Genomic DNA, 22290 nt, shown 5'->3' with positions numbered 1-22290 from the left:
TGATTTTTCTTCTTGAAGTGAATAGTACTCTAAAATAATTTCAAGCAATAGCGTAGTTTGTTCTTAAATAAAATCGGAGCGGAGATTTTGAAACACCGCAGGCGCGGTTTGCATTTTCTCAGTTTCCCAGTATTAGACGTGTTCGATTAGTGGATATTACTTATTTAAAACGAAAATTAACAGTAAAATGACCTAGTTCTGATTTTATGAGAAAACAAATAACCAGTTACTTTACATACACTGGAAAAAAAAGAGAAAAAAAAGAGAGAGAAAAAAAAAAACACATTGGATGTAAAGTCCAGACTCTTGAAAACATTGACAAGAAAAAAAACTCTCGATTCAATCGGATTTTTGCTTGAATCAAAACGAAATCCACTTAAATTAAGAGGCTTGGTTCTTGATTTAAGCTAGATTCTGATTGAATCAAGAGTACTTTTTCTTGTCGATGTTTTTACGAGTCTGGACTCTAGATCCAATGTGTTTTTTTTTTTTCCAGTGTACTGCGTATTGAATCGCGTCCTGCATAAAGTTCATCTGAATCACAAGACAGGAATTCTATTCAAATGTAGAATCAGGTTGACCTATCTAGGTATTTTGAGAAAAAAAGTTCGCTCATAGGATCCGTAAGTTCGGTATTCTAGTCCGTCGCACGATTTGGTTCAGGTTAGCCATACTCTCGGATCTAAGAACCGTGTGGTTTTACGAACCCTATGGTACGCCCACCGTTAAAATTGTAGTACCAACAGTTCATATGACCTATCACCTATCTACGTTTCTCACAGTGTACAACGAAAACTTATAGTGGCTTGACCTACTTCTGATTTTACATGAGAAAAGTAAACCGGTTACTTTGCGTACTGAGAATTGCCTCATAAGTCATTACCTACTCTGCGGCAACGTTTATCAAAATCACATGACAGGAGTCCTATTCAAATTTAAAATCAGTTTTATGTAGGCATACAGGCCTCCCCTACTGAACAGGGGGTTTTCCCCGTTACTACGGTCACTCGCTTCTCCGGGTGTAATATTTATTAGATTTATTTAGAGCTGTTGATATAATTTAGTCCTGAGGCCATTAACTCTATCCGCACATTCAATTTAATGAGTCGCTTTGTCATTTTTCGTGATTAAATTCGCATTGCTAAAATTAGAGAAGTCTGTGTGCTCCGCAGCTTTCAGTTCAACCGTGTTTCTCATAAAGTATTCCCGATCAACTGACCATGGGGAATAAATTTTTTCTCCTCCAACTGGCGATTTGTATCCACGGACTTTTGCGGAAGACCCCTTTCCTCTTTTCCTCTAAAAGTTTTATGAACTTCCTCTTTCGCCGGGCACAATTTGTCGTTTCCTAGACGAGGGAACATAACTCTTTTCCAATGTTGCAAGATTGACTTGGAAATTTCAATTTTTAACAAGAACACAACTGAGCAATTCTGTCTTAAATTTTCTCCATTTTCACGTGCAATTAAAAGATAACTCGGTGAAATTTTAGCGAAAGGTGCCCACCAGTTTACTGGTCAAAATATAATTTAAGAGGGAAAATTTTGCAACGCTGTAACGGAGTTACGCTCTTTCGTTTGGGTAAGACGAATTATTACTTTTCACGCTCATTCCTACAACTTTGCGAGTTTTCGTTCCCCGTTTGAAATACATTTTTCTGACGCAAGGATACCCCCTGGCAAAAGAATTTCTTTTCGTGTAACACACTTAAACTTTCCGTGCGCTGGACCTCATCAGCTGCTCTGTTGCATTTCTTGGCAACTTCCAGCGGCGTTTTCTCCCAACGATGGATATTTGGAATTCAAAATTTGTGCAAAAGTTTCGCGAAAACTTGGGGTGAATAGAAGAAGAGATAGAGTTTTGAACAACGATAAGATTGTATGGTGTGGACGCAATTTTCTATTATTCTATATATGGTCCTCTACCTCTAGGTTTCGTATTAAAGCTACAGCGCACTGGAAAAAAAAACACATTGGATCTAGAGTCCAGACTCTTAAAAATCAGAATCTAGCTTAAATCCAGAACCAAGCCTCTTAATTGAAACGGATTTCGTTTTGATTCAAGGAAAAATCCGATTGAATCAAGAGTATTTTTTCTTGTCAATGTTTTTCAGAGTTTGGACTCTATAGATCCAATGTGTTGTTTTTTTTTTCCCCAGTGTGGTGACTAATGCGATGGCGTACACTCCGCAAGCAGGGTTATTTGGTTTTGGGGTCAACCACACAACATGAAGTAGCTAAAAATGCTATCTCTAATTCAAACGGATAAAAATATCGCTCCAAGAGTTTTCGTTCCATCATTTGAAGAATTTCCCTACTCAGCTCTTTTCACTGCAGTTGTCCACGTCAAAGAACATTCCCCGTTTTGAAGTTATTTTGTCCTCCTGCAATGTAGTATTTACAGGTTCTGGCCAGGTTTTTTTTACTTTTCCCTCTTTCCAGTAATGTATTAATCGCACGTTTAGGTTACTTTATGTCCCACTTTCCACATTAACACAAAATTTCGCTTACTTTTACTTCCCGTGCGAGAACGCAAATTTTTTGTTGCTTCTTTTTGTCAGAAAAAAAAGAAGGGGAGGGGACAATATAGAGTTATCTCTACAAGAATATTCGATGCCGGGTTTTCTTCATCGGAAAATGATGTATTTTATAAACAGGTAACTTCACTGGATCTGTAAGAAGGGCAGACGTCGAAGAAACAATCGCGTGCACCATACCGCGTTTGGCCCCGGCTGCGGATATCACAGTATTTCCCGTTGCAGTTGAAGTGACTCGGGCTGTCAGGTATATTCGTCCTCCTTCTACCCCTTCTCTACCACCCCAGTCTCATCAATAATTTATACTTTGAGCCTTCCCAAAGCATGGGAGGTCTATGCTGCCACGAGTTATATCGAATATTAGACTGTGCAAGGTCGTTCACTGCAACATGCAGTCAGTTAGGACACCAGGGAGACAGCTTTTTTACATTGACGAGTAAAATAATTAGATGACATAGAAAATTATGCACGGCGTCTCTTCCTAAATAGAACTTGAATGCTCTTGTATCACGGATTTTTTGTTGAGAAATATTCTCTAAATTTTAGTCTTGTTTCAATTATGAGCATTATTGTTCTCAGGCTCCTTAGTTTTCTGTCAAATGAAAGAAAAATTTGCACAATTTACCTCTAGACAAGTAATGAATTAGAGCATACCTATTGCTTTTTCCTCAAAATTTCGCTCGGGAAAGGAATTGCACATTGGGAAGTCGGAAAATCGACTTCGAACAAGATTTAAGGGGCTCGGAGGACAAGGCGCATAAGTGCAGTTTTTGCCATTTCGTGAAATACGTGTTCGAAGTTTCGAAATTACATGGAGCCTCATGGCGGAAAGAAAGTTCAGATTGACTTTTTAGTGCTTAAAAAGTAGAATTCGGAGCAAATTTTTCACAGAATATGCAATGAGACTAGTTTTACTTGAAATCATCGATGTCTCAATTTTTTCAATAACTGCGCTTATGCGCGTTGTGCTCCAAGCCCCTCATTTGAGCGGTTACAGTTAACAGTAGTTAAATGGCGAAATTCAAATGACTTCATTTATACACTCTTACTACCATTTGACCCGTGTTCAAAATACATGTTAACATCTAATTTGGAGGTTGATTTCCAAACTTTATGTTGTGTGAATCTTAGGTAATTTACGTAAGATTTTGAAAAGATTCCATGTGCTGTTTTCATCCGATTTAGACCTTATTTAGTGGCCCGTTTTAGAAACACCTGATATTGCTGACCAGATTTTGAATAAGCTCTCTTCAACTGGCAAATCCATGGCAACCTCAAAGGTCAAAAGGCCCAAGGGCTCCTTTCCTTAACCCTTTGGGCCAAGAGCTTAGAGAATTAATTAATACATATTGACTCAATAACAGTGGATCTCTGAAAATGCGTGCTTGCACAGAGGTTCCAATGAAGAAGAATGTTGGTTTGAATAGTTATGAAAACTGAGATATTGATTATTATGACTAGAACTGGTCCTAAATTATTACGTAAGAAATCGATCGGTGTGATTAAATTTTTCGTTTTACAACACACGTATAAACTTTTCTCGGTTGAAAAAACCCCGTCTGGTTACAAACCCGATTTTTTTATTCAAAATCACAAAAATGCGACGTTTAGTATGCGCATGCACCAGACCCTTCAACTGCATTGTTCCGACATTTTTGCTCCTATTGTTTATTTTAGAGGATAAATGAACAAACTTCATTACTTGACTGAATGCACAGATTATTTTTTACACGATAAGCAAAAAAAAAAAAAAAAAAAAAATAAGACGAGAGGTTTTAAAAATTACGCTCATTACATTTTGATATTTCAAAAGTAAAGTCTGCAAGAGGAAATTGCAACAGCGCATGTGGAGATATGCATTTTATTTGACGACGGTGGCACGGTTTTGTGGTTGTGTCGATCAGAGCAAATTAACTTGCAATTTCCCGCAAGATTTGAACTGATATGACCATGCAGTGCCAAAATAATGAGTTGCCAATTTGCTTGCCTTACCTCCCTCATATTTCGTCTTCTATTACTTAGATACGTTAAAATTAAACTGGAATAGCTTTGCATGTCAGCAACTTCAGCCTAATTAGTTATATCATTTGAAACTTGCCAAAGAGAAGGAACAAAAGCTATTAGAAATTTTGAGAGGAGGAAAATTCAGTGTCTTCAGAGATTTTTTCTGAAGTGATAGTATGTATGTATAACACTGTGTATAAATATTACTGTGTACTTATTAGTTCTCTTTTCCCCAAATTATGACTTTTTCTCTTCTTTTTTCACTACTTTGAGTACATCATCATGAATCTTCATCAGAACATTCTTTTCGCGCCTTTGGGAGCACCATGCAGTTTTCGGCTGGGGTTTTTTGTACGATAAATAGGCCACCATTCTAATGTCATGACAATTTCCAAACGATCATAGTGGTCGAGATGCAACTTATCGGGTGACTTACAGAGTTTCTGCGTTATCCAATTATAAAAATAAGAAAAACACAGTCCGACGAATAGATTAAGACAACAGAAACCTAAGAACCGAACCGTAACGTATACGTATACCAAAGAACGGTCAACATCCAAAAGTTTGGTTAGAGAAATAACCTCACAACACAACGACTCCGCTAGTAGAACGAGGGCAGTATAAAAGTAGACTACTGAGTAGAGGAGGGACGGATCCGCGGAGGTTAGGTTCGTCAGCAGCTTCCGATGCTACTTAAGAGCCAAGGTTACGATTTTCAACCAACGGTAACGATTGAAGTTTTCCATACTTCAGAACGGAACGGCGCGTTAACCCTAACCGCGATAAAAAAAACCCGGCGGCATACGAGTTAAATCGAAGTTACTTGTGCCGGGCGCCTAAGTTAACTGAAGTTCCGCATCGTGTGCATGGTATGAGTTCGTGACGGGGGCGAAAAGGGGGGGAGGGGCAAAAGCTCGGAGACGGGGAGGGAGGATAGAGGCTGTGAAAGGGAGGGGAGGGGCAGGGTTGCTGCCCCGCCGTCACTAACTTTCCTACCCCACTGTGAAATACGTTACGCTTTACCAGCCATTAAGCAAACAAGCCAGTCGAAAGCGTGCACTTCTCCTGTGCTTTCTTCCACCTGCCACCAATTTTGCGGAGGGGGTGGAGAGGGGGTGGGAGTCATGCAAAACGGAAAAAGGGAAGGTGGGGTAAGTGAATGAAAGCGAAGAATCGCTGAAACCGCCAAGAGTTCACGCGACACAGATTGACCGAGGAAAATCTTTATTTAATGGGATATCATTTTGGACTGTCTAATAGCTGAACGTCTATACTCGTTCGTTATTCATAATGTTGCACATGTTCCGGAAAGCTCAGCTCTGAACTTTGTGAAAAATTTTCAGGCATGGGATATAGGATAGGATGCGTGCGTACAAATAGTACTAAATGAATTTAACGCACTGAAAAAAGGTAGCTTATTTATTTTGGTTTGGACCTCCAATAGATAGAAAATAATTAGAAATAATTTATAAAAATCCATCACCATATTCAGTTATGTATTTAATTATGAAGGAGCATAACATTTTCTTGTTAGTGCAGCTGCTAGAAGTTTACCTGGTCAGATAACAGGCCTAGTATATGAATAATGGAGTTTGCTTAGTCTCGCTTGTTTCTAACCGCACGTAAATACTTTAAAAAAAAAAAAAAAAAAAAAAAAAAAAAAGGCTTAAATCCTCTAAAAACTGTTGCCATCTATCTATATCTAAAAAAGAGCCTTGAATAGCTTGCAGTTTTGTTTTCCTGTATCCGGTAAAAAAATGTTAATAATGATGGAAAACCCTATTTTAAATTTTATTATGCTACAAATTATTCAGTGTTTCTTAAAGCAAAGAATCATGCAGTAGGACGATTTTGAGGACACTGTAACCGAGCTGGTTCCATCATATTAAATCCGATCAAAACAGCACAGGGAGCCTATCAAAACTTGAGATCGGTCTCTTTTAACTGTTATCTGAGTTTTGCTCTTAGTGCGCCTTCAAACTGTTGTGATACTGTAGCACTGCGGTGTTAAAATAGTTACTTGTGCGTCAATTGAAGGCGTGTTGCCATTCGTTGAGAGTTTACTGAACTTCGATCCCTTATCGACAGCGTGTTCTTTGTTTTGAAACTTTTTGTTTACAGCAAAACAGCAGCAAATTAAGGGAAAAGCGCTTTTGAGAGTTGAAAGTCATGCGCAGGAAGCTGCCAGATTATTTTTTTCAGAGTTTATCTGTCACCGTGAGAAGCTAAAGACCTCAAATACCCGAATTTTTGTGAGAACTAGATCCTACAAGAACATCTCGTAAAAACCTTTGATTGATTAATTTTTCGGCTTCTTTGCCAAAGTTCACTGTATACTACATGTACATATTCTTCATAAAGGAAAAACATATAATAGTAAAATAAAAAACTCGCTCTTCTCGAAAATGTAGGGCAAGCATTGAGTGCGCTCATGCGCTGGGTTGTCTCCTCCTACTTTGCCAATTTGCTTGGTACTGGATTTGGAAATAATTTCAATAAAAGAATGTAAACAGTGTTTTAATACAAAATAAGAAAAAATTCATTCAGTATCTGTCCTTAAACATAAAAGATACCAAAAATGTTGCATTAGTCTCTGAGAAAAATTTTGATTCCTCCTCTTTTTCCTTTTTCTCTCTTTCGTCTCCTTCTGTTCCTGCTTTTTCTTCCCCTCTTTCATTCACTTCTTGTTTCCTTTTCCTTCATCCTTTTTAAATTTTCCTCACTGATACATTTTAGGAGTTCAAAGCTAATAAACATAAGTCAATTTGTTTCTAACTCTAAGCAAACTAATCCTGAAATTGATTTATCTTTTCTTTTTCTCTTTTGCCTTGTTTTTTTCTCTCTCTCTTTTTCCTGCTAATTCTAATCATACTTAATCTTTCCAAATTCTTAAATTTCTAAAGTCAATATTGTGTTGAGGCACCTTTTGAAAAGAAATTGCTTTATCAGCCGTTGGTAACCAACCATAACCCTTTCTCAAACCTCTTAATTTCGACTGTAGGCCAGTTTTCTTGAATGCTGTCCAGGTATAGGCATACTACTTGCCGTTGCCCTTTTCATCCTATCTGAATCTCATCAGCACCTACTGCCAACTGCCCACAGGCAACTAAACGAGCTGTAAAGCTGAGCTGGTTGCTACAAGAGAAAATTGAAGGCGTTTCAAAGCGTAATTGATTTTTCCTTGACGTGGGGAGTGGCTTCGTTATTCTAGAGAGAGAAAAAAGTTCGCTGTAGAGTATTGGTTTTTTTTTTTCAGTTTAAAATCTCATGCTATTATAGGTTTATAAAGAATGATTAAAACGTGTATTCCACATTTTTTGGGTATTATTGGAAGGGGAAAGAAGTGAACGTCTGAAGAATGGAAGAACATGTAAGGGGTCTGTGCCTCGAGGAATCCTTTGGTTTCCTATCCTTGTGCTTATTGTTAGCTTATGTAACTCCTTCTGTCGGGAGCCTTGGCATCCTATGCGGGTGGGTGACCGCATCATGAGTGGTTTTGGTTAACTGAGCATGTGCACTGGTCAGTTTTTAAACTGCACTGAGTCCGGGCTTGGAGTCTTCTAACTGAGACAATTGTGGGAATGGAATGTATCCCTACTGTTGTACGTAACCGTGATTTGAAATTCGTCCAAAAACAGAATGAGGCTGAATCGATTCTCCTCGCCTCTCACGCCCGGCGCTTCGTCGTTGCACAGTTTTTCGTTCCACGAAAAGTCGCAATTTTTTAAATTTTCCTTCAGTGGTGCTTCGAATGAAGACACACTACTCTTAGCATTTTCTACCGTCCGATGGAAGACTCTTTACTAAATTGATTTTTCGCACTGTCTTAGTCCAGCCGCTTAAACCTTTGACCTTTGCTTCAGGCTGTCAATATGAACTTGAATTGCCTCCTCCTGGACGGACGCCGTATGGCCCTCACAAGTTGCCAATTTTTTTTTAAAAAAAATAGAATTTTCAGAGAAACTTGTGGACATTTTAATTTTTTTTTTTCTTTGGGGGGGGGGAGAGAGAATTTCATTTGCAATTCAATCGTATGGATCAGAATTTAAAATGAACTGTTTTAACTCTGACTTTCATGGAAAACGAAATTCAGTTTGTACGATTATCAATACATTATTCCAAAACAAGCGTCTATATCTGGCTGATTTTAGGACCAATAACGTACGTGTCATTCGTTTTTCTATGGAGATTCTAGTGCTTTTATGATTGAACCATAAATTGTCCTCATTGCGGAATGCAGTCTATCATATCTCTCTCGCAAACAAAGTTGGGATTTGAGGACGTGGGGATTTTTCATTTATTAAAACTTTAAAAATTCTGCCCCCATTTTATTTTTTTAAAGAGAAGCGATTCAATATTTAGAAATTTATGAAGAAACTCTGCTGGCAGAGAAGCAAAATCAAGAGAGTTTTCAAAAAATCACACAGACTAATATTCCTAAGAAAAATACATTATGACTGGAAGTCTGCAACGTTGTAAACGTAGATGTGTGGTTTCATACTTCCTCCATCGTTTTAAATTTGTGTGCCATCCCTGATCGCTATGTTGTATCCATTTACTCCATTTGGACTGCATTTTGCAATTGGGAACAATAAATTCTGTCTCTTCTGGAAAAACACTTATGTGCATAGGGAATCTAATGGCACATACGTTCTTTTTAAGCCGGGCTAGAATTTATAGTGCCAAATTGCAAAATGTAGTCCATTTATACTACATTCAACGTTACCTCGTCGCTTTTAACTGTTGAGCAAAACTGATCAACTGTCAGCTCATATCTATTCGATAGGAAATTGAAAGGGTCATAATTCAAAAGGAGCCTTAAGTGAATACGAAGAGACGGGCGGGCGGTTAAAAGCGACCAGCAGCGCAGAACGAAACCACCTGAGCAAAAAGTTGAAAAGGTGACACTGGAAACTGTACGAGGCGAGGGTGAGAAAAATCGTGAGGGAGCGCCTTCAAGCTCCGTGCTGCAACGAGAGCACAGCTCCTCAACCGAATGAGACTGAGTTTCCATCCCGCCCGCCCCCACGCGTAACATTACCACAGCCGCAAGAGCGGGGTGGGGATGCATCTCCCGGACCCCCCGGCCCCCCCGTCCCCCCGGGTTCCCCCCGGTCCCCCGCGTTGCATGAGTTTTGCAGTGTGGCGCAATGCTGTCCCGAAAGAATGTAGGTCGGGGATGCCAGCCCTCGTATCGATTCCTCAGCTGCTGCTGCGCTGCGCCCGTGCGCTGCACTTCCCTCGCGCTGTGAACGAGGGGGGGGGGGGGTGCCGTGCCCGCCATGCTGTGCCCGATGCACAGTGCATTGTACGCGCCGGATTGTGCTGCACTTTCCGGCGATGGAGAATTTGTATGCTAATTTTCTATCGCTTCATCTGAAAATGCTTTAAGCGCTGATTTCGCAGTATTTTTTATAATTTTTTTCTGATATGGGAAATTGGAGAAAAATGGATTTAAAATTGAGAAAATGTGCCGCCTAGTGACGTCATCTGGCGGTATTTTCCACGTTAACACACGTATTTTAGCACATTAGATCATTTTGTCATATATTTTCCATTAATGGAGAATTTGCATGCACATTTTTTACTGCATCATCTGAAAGTGCTAAAAGAACTGATTTTGCAGTATTTTTTATAATTTTTTTCTGATATGGGAAATAGTATGAAAATATATTTAAAAGTGAGAAAATGCACCGCCTAGTGACGTCATCTAGTGGCAGATCATTTTGTCATATCTTCTCCAATAATTGTTCAATTTATGAACTACGGATAGATCCTCGCGTTCAGTTCACTCAGTAGTTTCCACTTAAACAAGAAATTCATCGAATTTCAGCTAATTCCTGCTAATTCTCTAATGAGAATTTCAACAAAAAAAGTTTATTGCATCAAATGAAAGTGCTCAAAGCTATTTTTTATAATTTATTTCGACTTGGGAAATTTTAGAAAAATTTAATTTAAAAAAAAATCCTTCTTTGGATTGCAACCCCGCCGATCTAGTCAAACAAGTTGGCCCAATGCACCCACGAAAACTCGCCCTCAGTAGATCAGGTCATTCTGTCATAACTCCTCCGACGATTGTTCGATTCAAAAACAGCATAAGTTCTCATATTCATTTCACTTAGTGGTTTTCAATTATAACGGACATTTATCTCTCAGACGCCTGCCGATTTTCCATTCTCGTAATATTGGAAAAATTCGTCTTAGTTTACCGTGCGTCAGCCAAGTGAGATGAAAATGTAGCTTAAAAAATTGCTCCTCCGATATAATCGTTTTCCTAAGGACGATCAACGATAGAAAATATATTTTTCGAAATCGTTCAGTAAATTTTAAAGAATGCTACAATAGGGCTTCCATCCAAAACACATCTGGGGTCCCCGGTCCCCTAACCAATGTTAATCATTAGACCTGAAGCAGAAAAAATGAATCTCCACGAAAAAAAATGGCGGCCGTATGAAATGATTCAAAAATTGAACGAAGTCAATTTCGTTCGTTAGCGATCACAATTTCCTAAATTCTGGTGCACACTGTAGGAAAAACTGTCCCCTCAATTTTGAAGAATATAAAATTGTTTTTAGTTTAGTAGTATCGCCGACGATATGTACTGCACTACCACGACCCGCTCAGATATAATATTCTCCTGAGATACTTAAGTATCTGCAAATTGCAAAATTGCAGCTGATTTAATTAGATACATCTTTGTGAAACACGCAGTTCGTCCGACCTTACAAAATACCGTACATCGCTTATATATGTAAATTTCATGTACATAAGCTAGCAATGGCGTTTTGCTTGATACTTGAAAACAGATGAATTAACAATCGACTGCACTGTGTCCATTGCGCACCTCTTCATTTGACTCTCACACGGTGGCAGAGAGAAATGTGAAAAAATATACTTTTTGTAGCTTGAAGCTGATGGTAACGATATTTTCAGGGGAGGATATGGCGTCATCACGGCCTCCAAGCACGCTCGTATCGCTTAACGAAAAATATCAACCCCCCCCCCCCCCCCACCCTCTGACAACAAGTGGGTTACGTTAAATTATTAACGTTAAATTATCCAGCGCTCTGCTCATTTCAGTCACATATGTGCCGCCATTCCTCTCCTCTATCAATCCTAAGTCATTCATGGAAGAGGTTGAATAACTACGTAAGGAAATGTGTCTTTGTTCTAGGGAGGAGATGGAGACGTAATGAAACCGTGGTTGCCAAACTGTGCACCAACAAAAATTCGTGCTTTTGACTGATAAACCGCACCAAAATTCATGTAGAGCATTATTAAGTTTTGGTTCCTTCTATACCACTGATTATATTCTATATTTATAATACAATAGTTGCCTCAGTAAGGTCCACACATCCTTATTTCTGAGAATATAGTATCCTTCTTTAATCTTTAATAACCTTATTTTCGATGATTTGATGTTAAAATTAAGGTATTTAACTCGAATCAAGTATTAATAATGGCAACTATTTTTTTTCTTTTTTTCTTTGTCTTTAAAATTCATGTGGTATTAGGAGCTTCTTTATAGCTCGAGTTTTGAATTACTGTCCTTGGTGATTTGGATATACGAGTCTCTAGAAAGAATACTACATTTTGAAGTTTTTTATTCAGTTCTTTGGGGAGAAGATAACATATTACAACAGCAACCTTAGGATGACATTACAATATGATGACATACAAATACTTTTATATAAAAGTATTTTCGAAATTTACTTCCCTTTCTTGTTTTCTTGGGAAGTGGAAAGGAAAACCGGTCTGAGTTACGGGCGAGAGGAAAAATTGATAACGGTAAATATTACTAGGGGGAGACGGGGCTGCATGTCTTTTAAAAAATCAGCATGATCATGGTGATATGAGGACATTTCTGGGACAAATTGCTTCTAAATATTGATGCATTTGAAGAATCGCGAACCGGTAATTTTGTTGCAGCAAATCTACGACCCGGTTGATATTTTTCCTTCGGAAAATACTTTTTTCCGCGATCGCTGCGGAAACATTTCGAAAAAAGCAAATGACTGAACCCACACATACAACACAACCCGCACCTCACGCGCGTTTTCAGCATTTCATTTTGAGCTTCCCTCCTGGGGATAGCATGACGCCAAACGTCAACTTCTATATCCGTCAGTTTCCTCATTTTCAACTTTGCCGTGAAATTCTGAGGGTACGATTTTTCCAAACTGTGCCTCTCCCTCCACTAAAATCCTAATAATTTCTCGGCAGTGATAAAACAATCTTGTGACACTCGTATACAGAACTTTCTATTTTGATCCTTCACATTTTTTCATTTCAATCGACTCATTTTTCTAATCAATGTCAATACAGCATCATCTATAAGATGTCCCTTTTCCTCTTTTTTAGTCAGTAAAATACTTCCCTTTAGCAGATGAGCAGAGTAGGAAGAGGCAGAAGGAGCGGAAAAGATAGAAGAAAAAGGAACGGATGAAGAGAGGAAGGAAAAGAAAAACGAAATGCATAAAAACAGAAAGAGGAGAAAGAACTCTACTAGAGAGAACTTTACTAAAAACTCTCTTCCTTCACGTAGAATTGGCTTCTTTTAAAATACGGAAAGTATAAAGAGCGGTAGTGATTCATAATCCACCATCTGGTTCATAAATTTCGTTTAACTTCCACATTTGAATTGCAAGTTTGCATTTACTTCATGCCACATACATTTCTATCAATTTGTGGTTCAGGTAAATTAACTAAGAATGTTCACTTCTAGCATTTCGATAAAATCTGAGCTTTTATTTTAACTTCATGGTTAATAGAACGCTCTTTCAACTCAAAACAACGCTATAAGGAACAATGGAGGAATATACGAAGTTGGGTTCGGAACCTACATACAACTATTTTAACTCTGCGGAGGACCGGGTTGCATACTCTAGATTTCGTGGGCGAAATCTGAGATTTGCCCACGGCCTGCGCGAGCTTATGTGATGTACGGCCCTCGCAGTTGAGTAATACCGCCGTGATCGCGAAGAGAGCAGTAAGTGTATGCTGGGATGAACCTCGAGACACATTAAAGCATGTGCAAACCATGGCTCATACAGAAATTTACTTACTGCTCTCTTCGCTGTCACGGCAGAATACAGATGCGATCGGTGTTTCCTCCAAGCGTATGCAACTCGGCCCACCGCGGAGTCAAATAGCTTCATGTTGTGTCCAACCCCAACTTCGTATTAGTAGTATGATAATGAGGATATGGCGCCACTTGACCTTTAAGACGGCACCTACGTGACCCCGGTGTGACATCACTAGCGACTGTTGCGGGTTGCCTACCTATCGTTACCAGTGTTGTAAAATTGTGCAGAAAAATGTCGCTTATTTTAGGATGATTTTGCAACCATGGTGTGACGTCACTAGCGACTGTTGCGGGTTGCCTACCTATCGTTGCCAGTGTTGTAAAATTGTACAGGAAAATCCGAATTATCCCGTGATAATCTGGCAATAATGTTATCATGTTACGAGGTGTTGTAAAATTGTGCGGAAAAATCTGAATTATTTTAGGATGAGGGGTGGGGTATGGTGCATGATTTTCCAACCATGGTGCTGTGACGTCACTAGCGACTGGTTAATTGTTGCGGGTTGCCTACCTATCAGGGCGGGTACTATCGTTACCAGTGTTGTAAAATTGTGCAGAAAAATCGGAGTTAATTTACGGTGTTGATTGGTGATGGTGTTTTACCGGATGATATGTCAACAATGTTTTCATGCTATGACGTCACTAATCGTTGTAAAATTGAGCGGGAAAATTTGAATTAGTTACGGGTGATGGGTGTTTTAGTGTATAAAATGTCAGCCGTCTTTTCATGCTGTGACGACATCAACCAACGTTGAGAAATTGAGCGGGAAAATTTGAATTAATGACGGGTGTTGCTACGGTTATAGTACATGACATGGTAACAATGTTGTAAAATTGAGCGGGAAAATATGATTTAACCCGGAGTCGGGTATGGATTAGTGTACGGTGTATGGCATCCGTGTTTACTGTTGCGGGTTGCCTAAACGTGAAGGGGCTACCATTAGCTTTTTTAAACCACAACCGTTTAATCCTTATGGGCTACCTACCCACCCGAGCGAAGCATGATATGTTAGAGTCAACAATTTGCCTGCGAATTAGGCGGGAAATTTGAAGGAGCAGACGTTGCAAAAAATCTGCAAAAACCTATCTTCACAGGGTTTTTCATGTGCCATGAGTCCTTTACCGTGACGATATCTGCTCTATTAGCAATCATACACAGTACAACCATTCGGGTAAATACGTTTGACCAATGACCTGCATCATTTTACGCGACGTCATGCGAAGCATCCATTATGTGTCGTCACCCTCACCACACCCAGCTAGCGACCTTACCCGCTCTACTAGGAATCATACACAGGAGGAGGACCGAGGTTCTCCCATAAATTCGTAGCGGGTTGCCTATCCATCCGGGGGAATACGATTGAGTGTCATCACTCTAAGCATCCATTCTATGACGTCACCCTGTTGTATACCACAGTATCAACGTTGTATGATCGGAAAAAAGTTATACCACGCTATACGTGAGATGATAGAAAATTCGGGTTTAAGTATCGACAGCGGTGACTAGAGGGGCTATAATGAGTCGAACTCTAGGTGCGACAAGTATAATGCTCTCATCGCGGAGATGTGCGATGTCTGCGTTCGATTGTTGATTCGTTATCGAAAGACCTTGTTCGATAAAAAGCATTGCCGAGATAGGGATTCATCGATCGAGTTCTGTCGATAACGATTCAACAATCGACCCGGTCGCGCGACTGCGCGAGCTCCTATTCAAGGCCACCCAGTTCTCGCTACTCATTTTCCTGTTAGAGTGTCATTCGGAAACCACACAAACTACTCATTCACTTAGTTCCTTTCACCATACATATAACTGATGAAAAATCACGAATGACTCTGGAAAGTATCATTACTTATACGGGGTTTTCGCGGTAACTCTCATTCGATAATCTCCAAGTATCCGTTCCCAGTGATGCCATCCTTCGACAAGTTTCAACTTGTCTCGATCAACTTCTCTATAATATATTTCTGATTCCCACGGCTTGGCAATAGCCGAGGACCTGCGGTCCCGCTCATTTAAACGCGTGGTTCTGGCGCGGGTGTGAAAGCCATCAATAATTTTCGATTATTTAAACGGTGATGTTTCTAGTCAGTTGTCGACCATCATCCTCATCTAAATTTATAGGAAAAAAATCGATATGATCCGTTTTGAATTTGGAAAATGAGTCATTTTTCCTTTCTTTTTGAGACAAGTGAAACACTGATGGGGTATGAACCACGACGGGATGTGCAAATTCTCGTTTCTTGATTGCTCCCGCCCGGGGAACACCGGTAGACAAATGATGTTTCAGTATCATGAGCCTTGGCTGCATTGGCTAGAGGAATCGATGGAGCTCGGATGAGGGGGAGAAAAAAAGAAAACAAGAAGAGATTCGTTTATCACATACAGCAGGATATGATTTTCCTTGATTTCATTGATATAAAAAGGAACATGAGTATTGTATATTTGCCACACACACTTTTATATTGTGCTATGAACCGTCGAGATCATGATGGGACAAATTGAAGCCATGCTTTATACGCATCACTTTCCTAACGATTAAATGACGACACTGGTTTTTCAATTCGCAAAGAGCATAGGGGAAAACCATCATCGGAAAAGTCTTAACATCAAACGAGCCAGGGTCTAAAGCGCTCACAAAATTTGAAATTGAAGCGTTGTCCAAATACTGACATTTTCTCAATACTAAATCACAAGTTTCGGAAAAAAGTTTTTGAAATTTTTGCTGATTGTCAACAGCTTTGTCCACTACTGCGCTAATCGATGGACCGAGTTTCTTCAATTCTTTCCATGCCTTCTCCTGAAGCGCTATTTCTCTCGCACACTTACGATGAGATGAATTTTTCTGACCGAGTACAAGACTTTTCCGTCCCAGAATCCTACCAAACTTCAAAAATCTTGATACGGTCCCGAGATAGCGCGTCTCCCCAAAGTCGCTGTCCCCCTCAAAATACGCATCGATGTCCTTGTCCCAGCGTGTAAGCTCTCTCCACTCGCTCGGCTTAAGGGCGACCATGTTTTGAACTGTAGCGTAATTGTAAAATTTGATGATCGGAGTAAACTGTTCATTACAACTATAACCTTCGTCTTGAGCGAAGCTCAAACGAAGGGGAAAGACGGGTGATCGGGCGCTTCGTGATCGGATCAGCGAATCGAATGATCTGACCCCATCTGATCGGGTCCTATCGATAGAATCGAACGTTCAATCGTGCGATCACCCCGGTCTTATCGATGAACATGATAGATGGTTGCTCGAACGGTAATGATTCACATTATTTTTCATCGAATAAACTCGATTTGCATGCGAATAATATCGTTCTCTCACCCCGAATCGTGGTAGCGTTTTATCGATTTTCTATCGATTTTAATCGATTAGAACTAGATTTACGGTGATTCTCATGCATTTCTATCGATACTGGCTTCGTGAACCATGTACGGATCTCGCAGGGAGAGGTGAGAAAGATGGAAATCGATTCTTCGTATCAGCTTACCAGTATCGAATTCAATCGATTGCTTATGTGAGCGGTATCGATTTTCACTAATGTTAATTGAGTCTCGACGACGCGAAGGTAGATGATGAGATAATGGTGAATGCTGGGAATCAAGCTTGATTGTTCATTTTAAGCGATGAACATCGCTCTTTTGCCTCCGATTAGTGGAGAGGCTCATAGATTTTTCACCGATTCCTATCGATATAGCTTCGATTGGCATCGACTATGACCAATTTTCAGCATCATATGCTTGAGCATCTGCTCTTTTCTCGTTGTTTGTGTTGTCTCATCACGAATCGGTTGTTCGATCAGCAACGAATTCCATCACTTTTCTTCGATTTGAATGTGTAGAATATGACATCTCACCCACTCGAAGTCGATCGATTTTGCTTCGATTTTCACCCATTTGTATGTCTGCTTTCGTGGACCATGTGCGAACCCTTCCACCGAGAGGATAGGGAGAGGGGAATCCCCCTGCTACGGGAGATTGGATCAAACTGTTACGGCGTGTCCTCGAGACGAGACAGCCTTCATTTGAGTGAATAGGCAATCTGATACCGATTGCGTTAGAAGTCTGGTTCCCTTTGCGATGTATCGATTGATATGATATTCAAGCCTATGACACGGGATCGAACACCGCAATAATCGATTCTTTATCACAGCTTCATAGGCAATCTGATGCCGATTGCGTTATGAGACTGGTTCCCTTTGCGATGTATCGACTGATATGACACGAGATCGAACACCGCAATAATCGATTCTTTATCACAGCTTCATAGGCAATCTGATACCGTTTGCGTTGGTTCCCTTTGCGATGTATCGATTGATATGACACGAGATCGAACACCGCAATAATCGATAGTCGATTATTACACCTCACCTCCCTAGTGACGCCATATTTGAGGGTATGGAATGGACGAAATAGAGGTGATAGCTAGCTCGTTGGGTACCCTCTCCCGGACTGAAAATGGTGGTTTTATAACGTGAAAGCCTTGCCCGGGGCTATCCTCGGGATGATACCGCCTTGATTTGAACGAATAGGCAATCTGGTGTTGGTGCATGGTACTGTTTGCGGGATGAAGACGGCTATGGACTTTGCAGTAGTGTGTGGTGGGCTTTGCGATGTATCGATTGAGAGGTAGGCGACGGAGAGGGCGTGCAGCCAAACGGTGGGTAGAGGGCATGAGATGGAGAGATGTCAGCTCCCGGAGGATCTCTTCCATGACAGATTGCTGTGGAGAGTGGGCGTCGCAGAGCGCCTTAGTGCACCGTGAAAGCGGCTTATACATACATACATACGGTTTCCAGTGTCGTGGCATGCTTTGCGATGTATCGATTGCTATGCCGTTTAAACCTTTGAAAAATATCGAACATGTAGGGGATCGCAACGAGCACCATGTGCATAATCGATTCTTTATCATAGGTTCAAATGGGATACTCCATTATCATACCTTGACACTGAGGCTTTGAATGTGAGCGACTCGGGACGAGGGCGCCTTCATTTGAGTGGATAGTCGATCTGATACGTTTTAAATGCGTGTTGCAGGCCCCTCTCCTCCTTCTCTCCCTCCTCCTCCTGGATCACGATGTCTTCTTACCGTGGATTGTTACACACCAGCGACCATTTTCTGTTCGTTTTTTCGTCGGTGTGGTCCGCTTTTACTGTCAGCTCGGGTCGCTCGAAGTGATTTGTTATCAAATTTCGAGCATGTCTCCGATAAAACCCGGTCGTGGTGTGTGCAGAGGGCCAATCGTGTCGAAAACGATGGGAAACTCGTCTTTTTTCCTGACCCCGAACGGTGAACAGCAGATAGTGATCGGTTATAGTTGTAATGAACAGTTTACTCCTATCATCAAATTTTACAATTACGCTACAGTTCAAAACATGGTCGCCCTTAAGCCGAGCGAGTGGAGAGAGCTTACACGCTGGGACAAAGACATCGATGCGTATTTTGAGGGGGACAGCGACTTTGGGGAGACGCGCTATCTCGGGACCGTATCAAGATTTTTGAAGTTTGGCAGGATTCTGGGACGGAAAAGTCTTGTACTCGGTCAGAAAAATTCATCTCATCGTAAGTGTGCGAGAGAAATAGCGCTTCAAGAGAAGGCATGGAAAGAATTGAAGAAACTCGCTCCATCGATTAGTGCAGTAGTGGACAAAGCTGTTGACAATCAGCAAAAATTTCAAAAACTTTTTTCCGAAACTTGTGATTTAGTATTGAGAAAATGTCAGTATTTGGACAACGCTTCAATTTCAAATTTTGTGAGCGCTTTAGACCCTGGCTCGTTTGATGTTAAGACTTTTCCGATGATGGTTTTCCCCTATGCTCTTTGCGAGTTGAAAAACCAGTGTCGTCATTTAATCGTTAGGAAAGTGATGAGTATAAAGCACGGTTTCAATTTGAGCCATCATGATCTCGACGGTTCATAGCACAGTATGAAAGTGAGTGTGGCAAATATACAATACTCATGTTCCTTTTTATATTAATAAATCTGCTGTATGTGATAAACGAATCTCTTCTTGTTTTTTTTTTCTCCCCCCCTCATCCGAGCTCCATCGATTCCTCTAGCCAATGCAGCCAAGGCTCATGATACTGAAACATCATTTGTCTACCGGTGTTCCCCGGGCGGGAGCAATCAAGGAACGAGAATTTGCACATCCCGTCGTGGTTCATACCCCATCAGTGTTTCACTTGTCTCAAAAAGAAAGGAAAAATGACTCATTTTCCAAATTCAAAACGGATCATATCGATTTAGATGAGGATGATGGTCGACAACTGACTAGAAACATCACCGTTTAAATAATCGAAAATTATTGATGGCTTTCACACCCGCACCAGCACCACGCGTTTAAATGAGCGGGACCGCAGGTCCTCGGCTATTGCCAAGCCGTGGGAATCAGAAATATATTATGGAGAAGTTGATCGAGACAAGTTGAAACTTGTCGAAGGATGGCATCACTGGGAACGGATATTTGGAGATTATCGAATGAGAGTTACCGCGAAAACCCCGTATAAGTAATGATGCTTTCCAGAGTCATTCGTGATTTTTCATCAGTTATATGTATGGTGAAAGGAGCTAAGTGAATGAGTAGTTTGTGTGGAACATGAGTGGTTTCCGAATGACACTCTAACAGGAAAATGAGTAGCGAGAAGTGGGCGGCCTTGAATGGAAGCTCGCGCAGTCGCGCGACCGGGTCGATTGTTGAATCGTTATCGACAGAACTCGATCGATGAATCCCTATCTCGGCAATGCTTTTTATCGAACAAGGTCTTTCGATAACGAATCAACAATCGAACCGCAGACATACGCACATCTCCGTGATGAGAGCATTGTACTTGTCACACCTAGAGTTCGACTCATTAGCCCCTCTACTCACCGCTGTCGGTACTTAAACCCGAATTTTCTATCATCTCACGTATAGCGTGGTATAACTTTTTTCCGATCATACAACGTTGATACTGTGGTATACAACAGGGTGACGTCATAGAATGGATGCTTAGAGTGATGACACTCAATCGTATTCCCCCGGATGGATAGGCAAGCCGCTACGAATTTATGGGAGAACCTCGGTCCTCCTCCTAGTAGGGGTGACGACACATAATGGATGCTTCGCATGACGTCGCGTAAAATGATGCAGGTCATTGGTCAAACGTATTTACCCGAATGGTTGTACTGTGTATGATTGCTAATAGAGCAGATATCGTCACGGTAAGGGACTGATGGCAGATGAAAAACCCTGTGAAGATAGGTTTTTGCAGATTTTTTGCAACGTCTGCTCCTTCAAATTTCCCGCCTAATTCGCAGGCAAATCGTTGACTCTAACATATCATGCTTCGCTCGGGTGGGTAGGTAGCCCATAAGGATTAAACGGTTTAGACATTACATGTATCATAAAATAAGATATCAGTTTTAAGAATTTAGCCTTCGTAGTTATGTGAATAAAATGTTCTGACTCCGGTTGTAGTCATCACAACTGTTAAACCTGACTTATTTGTTTCATCTCTCATCCCTTAATATTTCCCCAGTCAATGCTGAGGACATGTTTTTCAGAAAAAATTGCATGAATTAAATACTTTATTTCTCCATTTTCTGGGGAGGAAAGAAAAATCAAATTTTTTTTAACTATCAGTTGAGATTGTCACTTTTTCCTCTACAGCTAAGCCGTTTTTTCTCATGCATAATTGAGTATTGATAATGCGAAACTGTAATCATAACTATAATTATCGACTCAAATGGGAGGACAGAAATTAATGCATCAGCCGATTTAGAGATTGCAAACTCCATGATTGACTAAGATTTCATTGCATTTTAGCTAATGATAAAATTTTACGATTCAATACGATTCAATACGATTGATTCTATTGCCAAATCGCATTATTGATAATAGATTTTATAAATGTAGAGGGGGTGACGTCATATAGTTGGAAGTGAGCAGCATAAGCTATGTTTTGATTAGCTGATTCCAGCAATGATGCCGAGTTCCAACAACGTTGTCAGATTCGAGATGATAATGCATCACTTCATAACATGATTCGAGCGAAAAAACCATTATTTCTTGATTAATGTGTCAGCTCGATGGGGCAGAATAGGTGACGTCACGTAATGGATGCTTTGAGTAACGTCACAGAAAACGAGGCAGGTGATTGGTCAATTGTATCAACTAAACGTTTCCCCCCTAATGAATAGGCAACCGCAACGATTATATGAGAAAACATTAATCCTCCGTGTATGATTGCTAATAGAGGGGTGACGTCACGATAAAGGAGCTATGATACATGAAAAACCTGAGGAGAGAAGTCTTTTAGGAAAAATTGCTTCAATTCATGCTTAAAAGTAACGTCATTGGTCAACCGTAGGCAAGCCCAGCCTTCCCTTATACGGTGGGTAACGTTATGTAATAACTGTTTAGAGCGATGTCGCATACTACGAGACACGTCATTGACCCAGCATATTAATTAAAAATGGTTCCTCGGACTGATCGTCAACCCGCAACAAAATAGCATATTTCATACATGATTTGAGTCTTAAGGTTGCTTTTGCATTGAGTTCATCTTTTTCGAGAAGATTGAACTTGTCCACCCACCTATAATATCCCGTTAATAATTCAAATCTTCCCGCCGTTCAAGTAAAGCAACGCTCTGTAGTAAGATTAATTCATTTGCTACGGACAAGG

General features: G+C 40.4%; 1 protein-coding gene across 1 annotated transcript in view; it reads right to left on the bottom strand.

Annotated features, from left to right (window-relative positions):
• Window positions 1-5375, bottom strand: part of Hk (potassium voltage-gated channel subfamily A regulatory beta subunit hyperkinetic) — a 31623-nt gene extending 26248 nt beyond the window's left edge. Inside the window, exon 1 of the mRNA XM_019040233.2 lies at window positions 4977-5375. The gene's annotated coding sequence lies outside the window, so the exon portion shown is untranslated. The remainder of the gene's footprint in view (window positions 1-4976) is intronic.
• Window positions 5376-22290: the final 16915 nt, after the last annotated feature.

Source organism: Bemisia tabaci, chromosome 2 (assembly GCF_918797505.1).
Source record: "Bemisia tabaci chromosome 2, PGI_BMITA_v3".
Taxonomy (NCBI): Eukaryota; Metazoa; Arthropoda; class Insecta; order Hemiptera; family Aleyrodidae; genus Bemisia; species Bemisia tabaci.
Note: the sequence above shows the minus strand (reverse complement) of the source record. Positions and strands in the feature narration are given on the sequence as shown.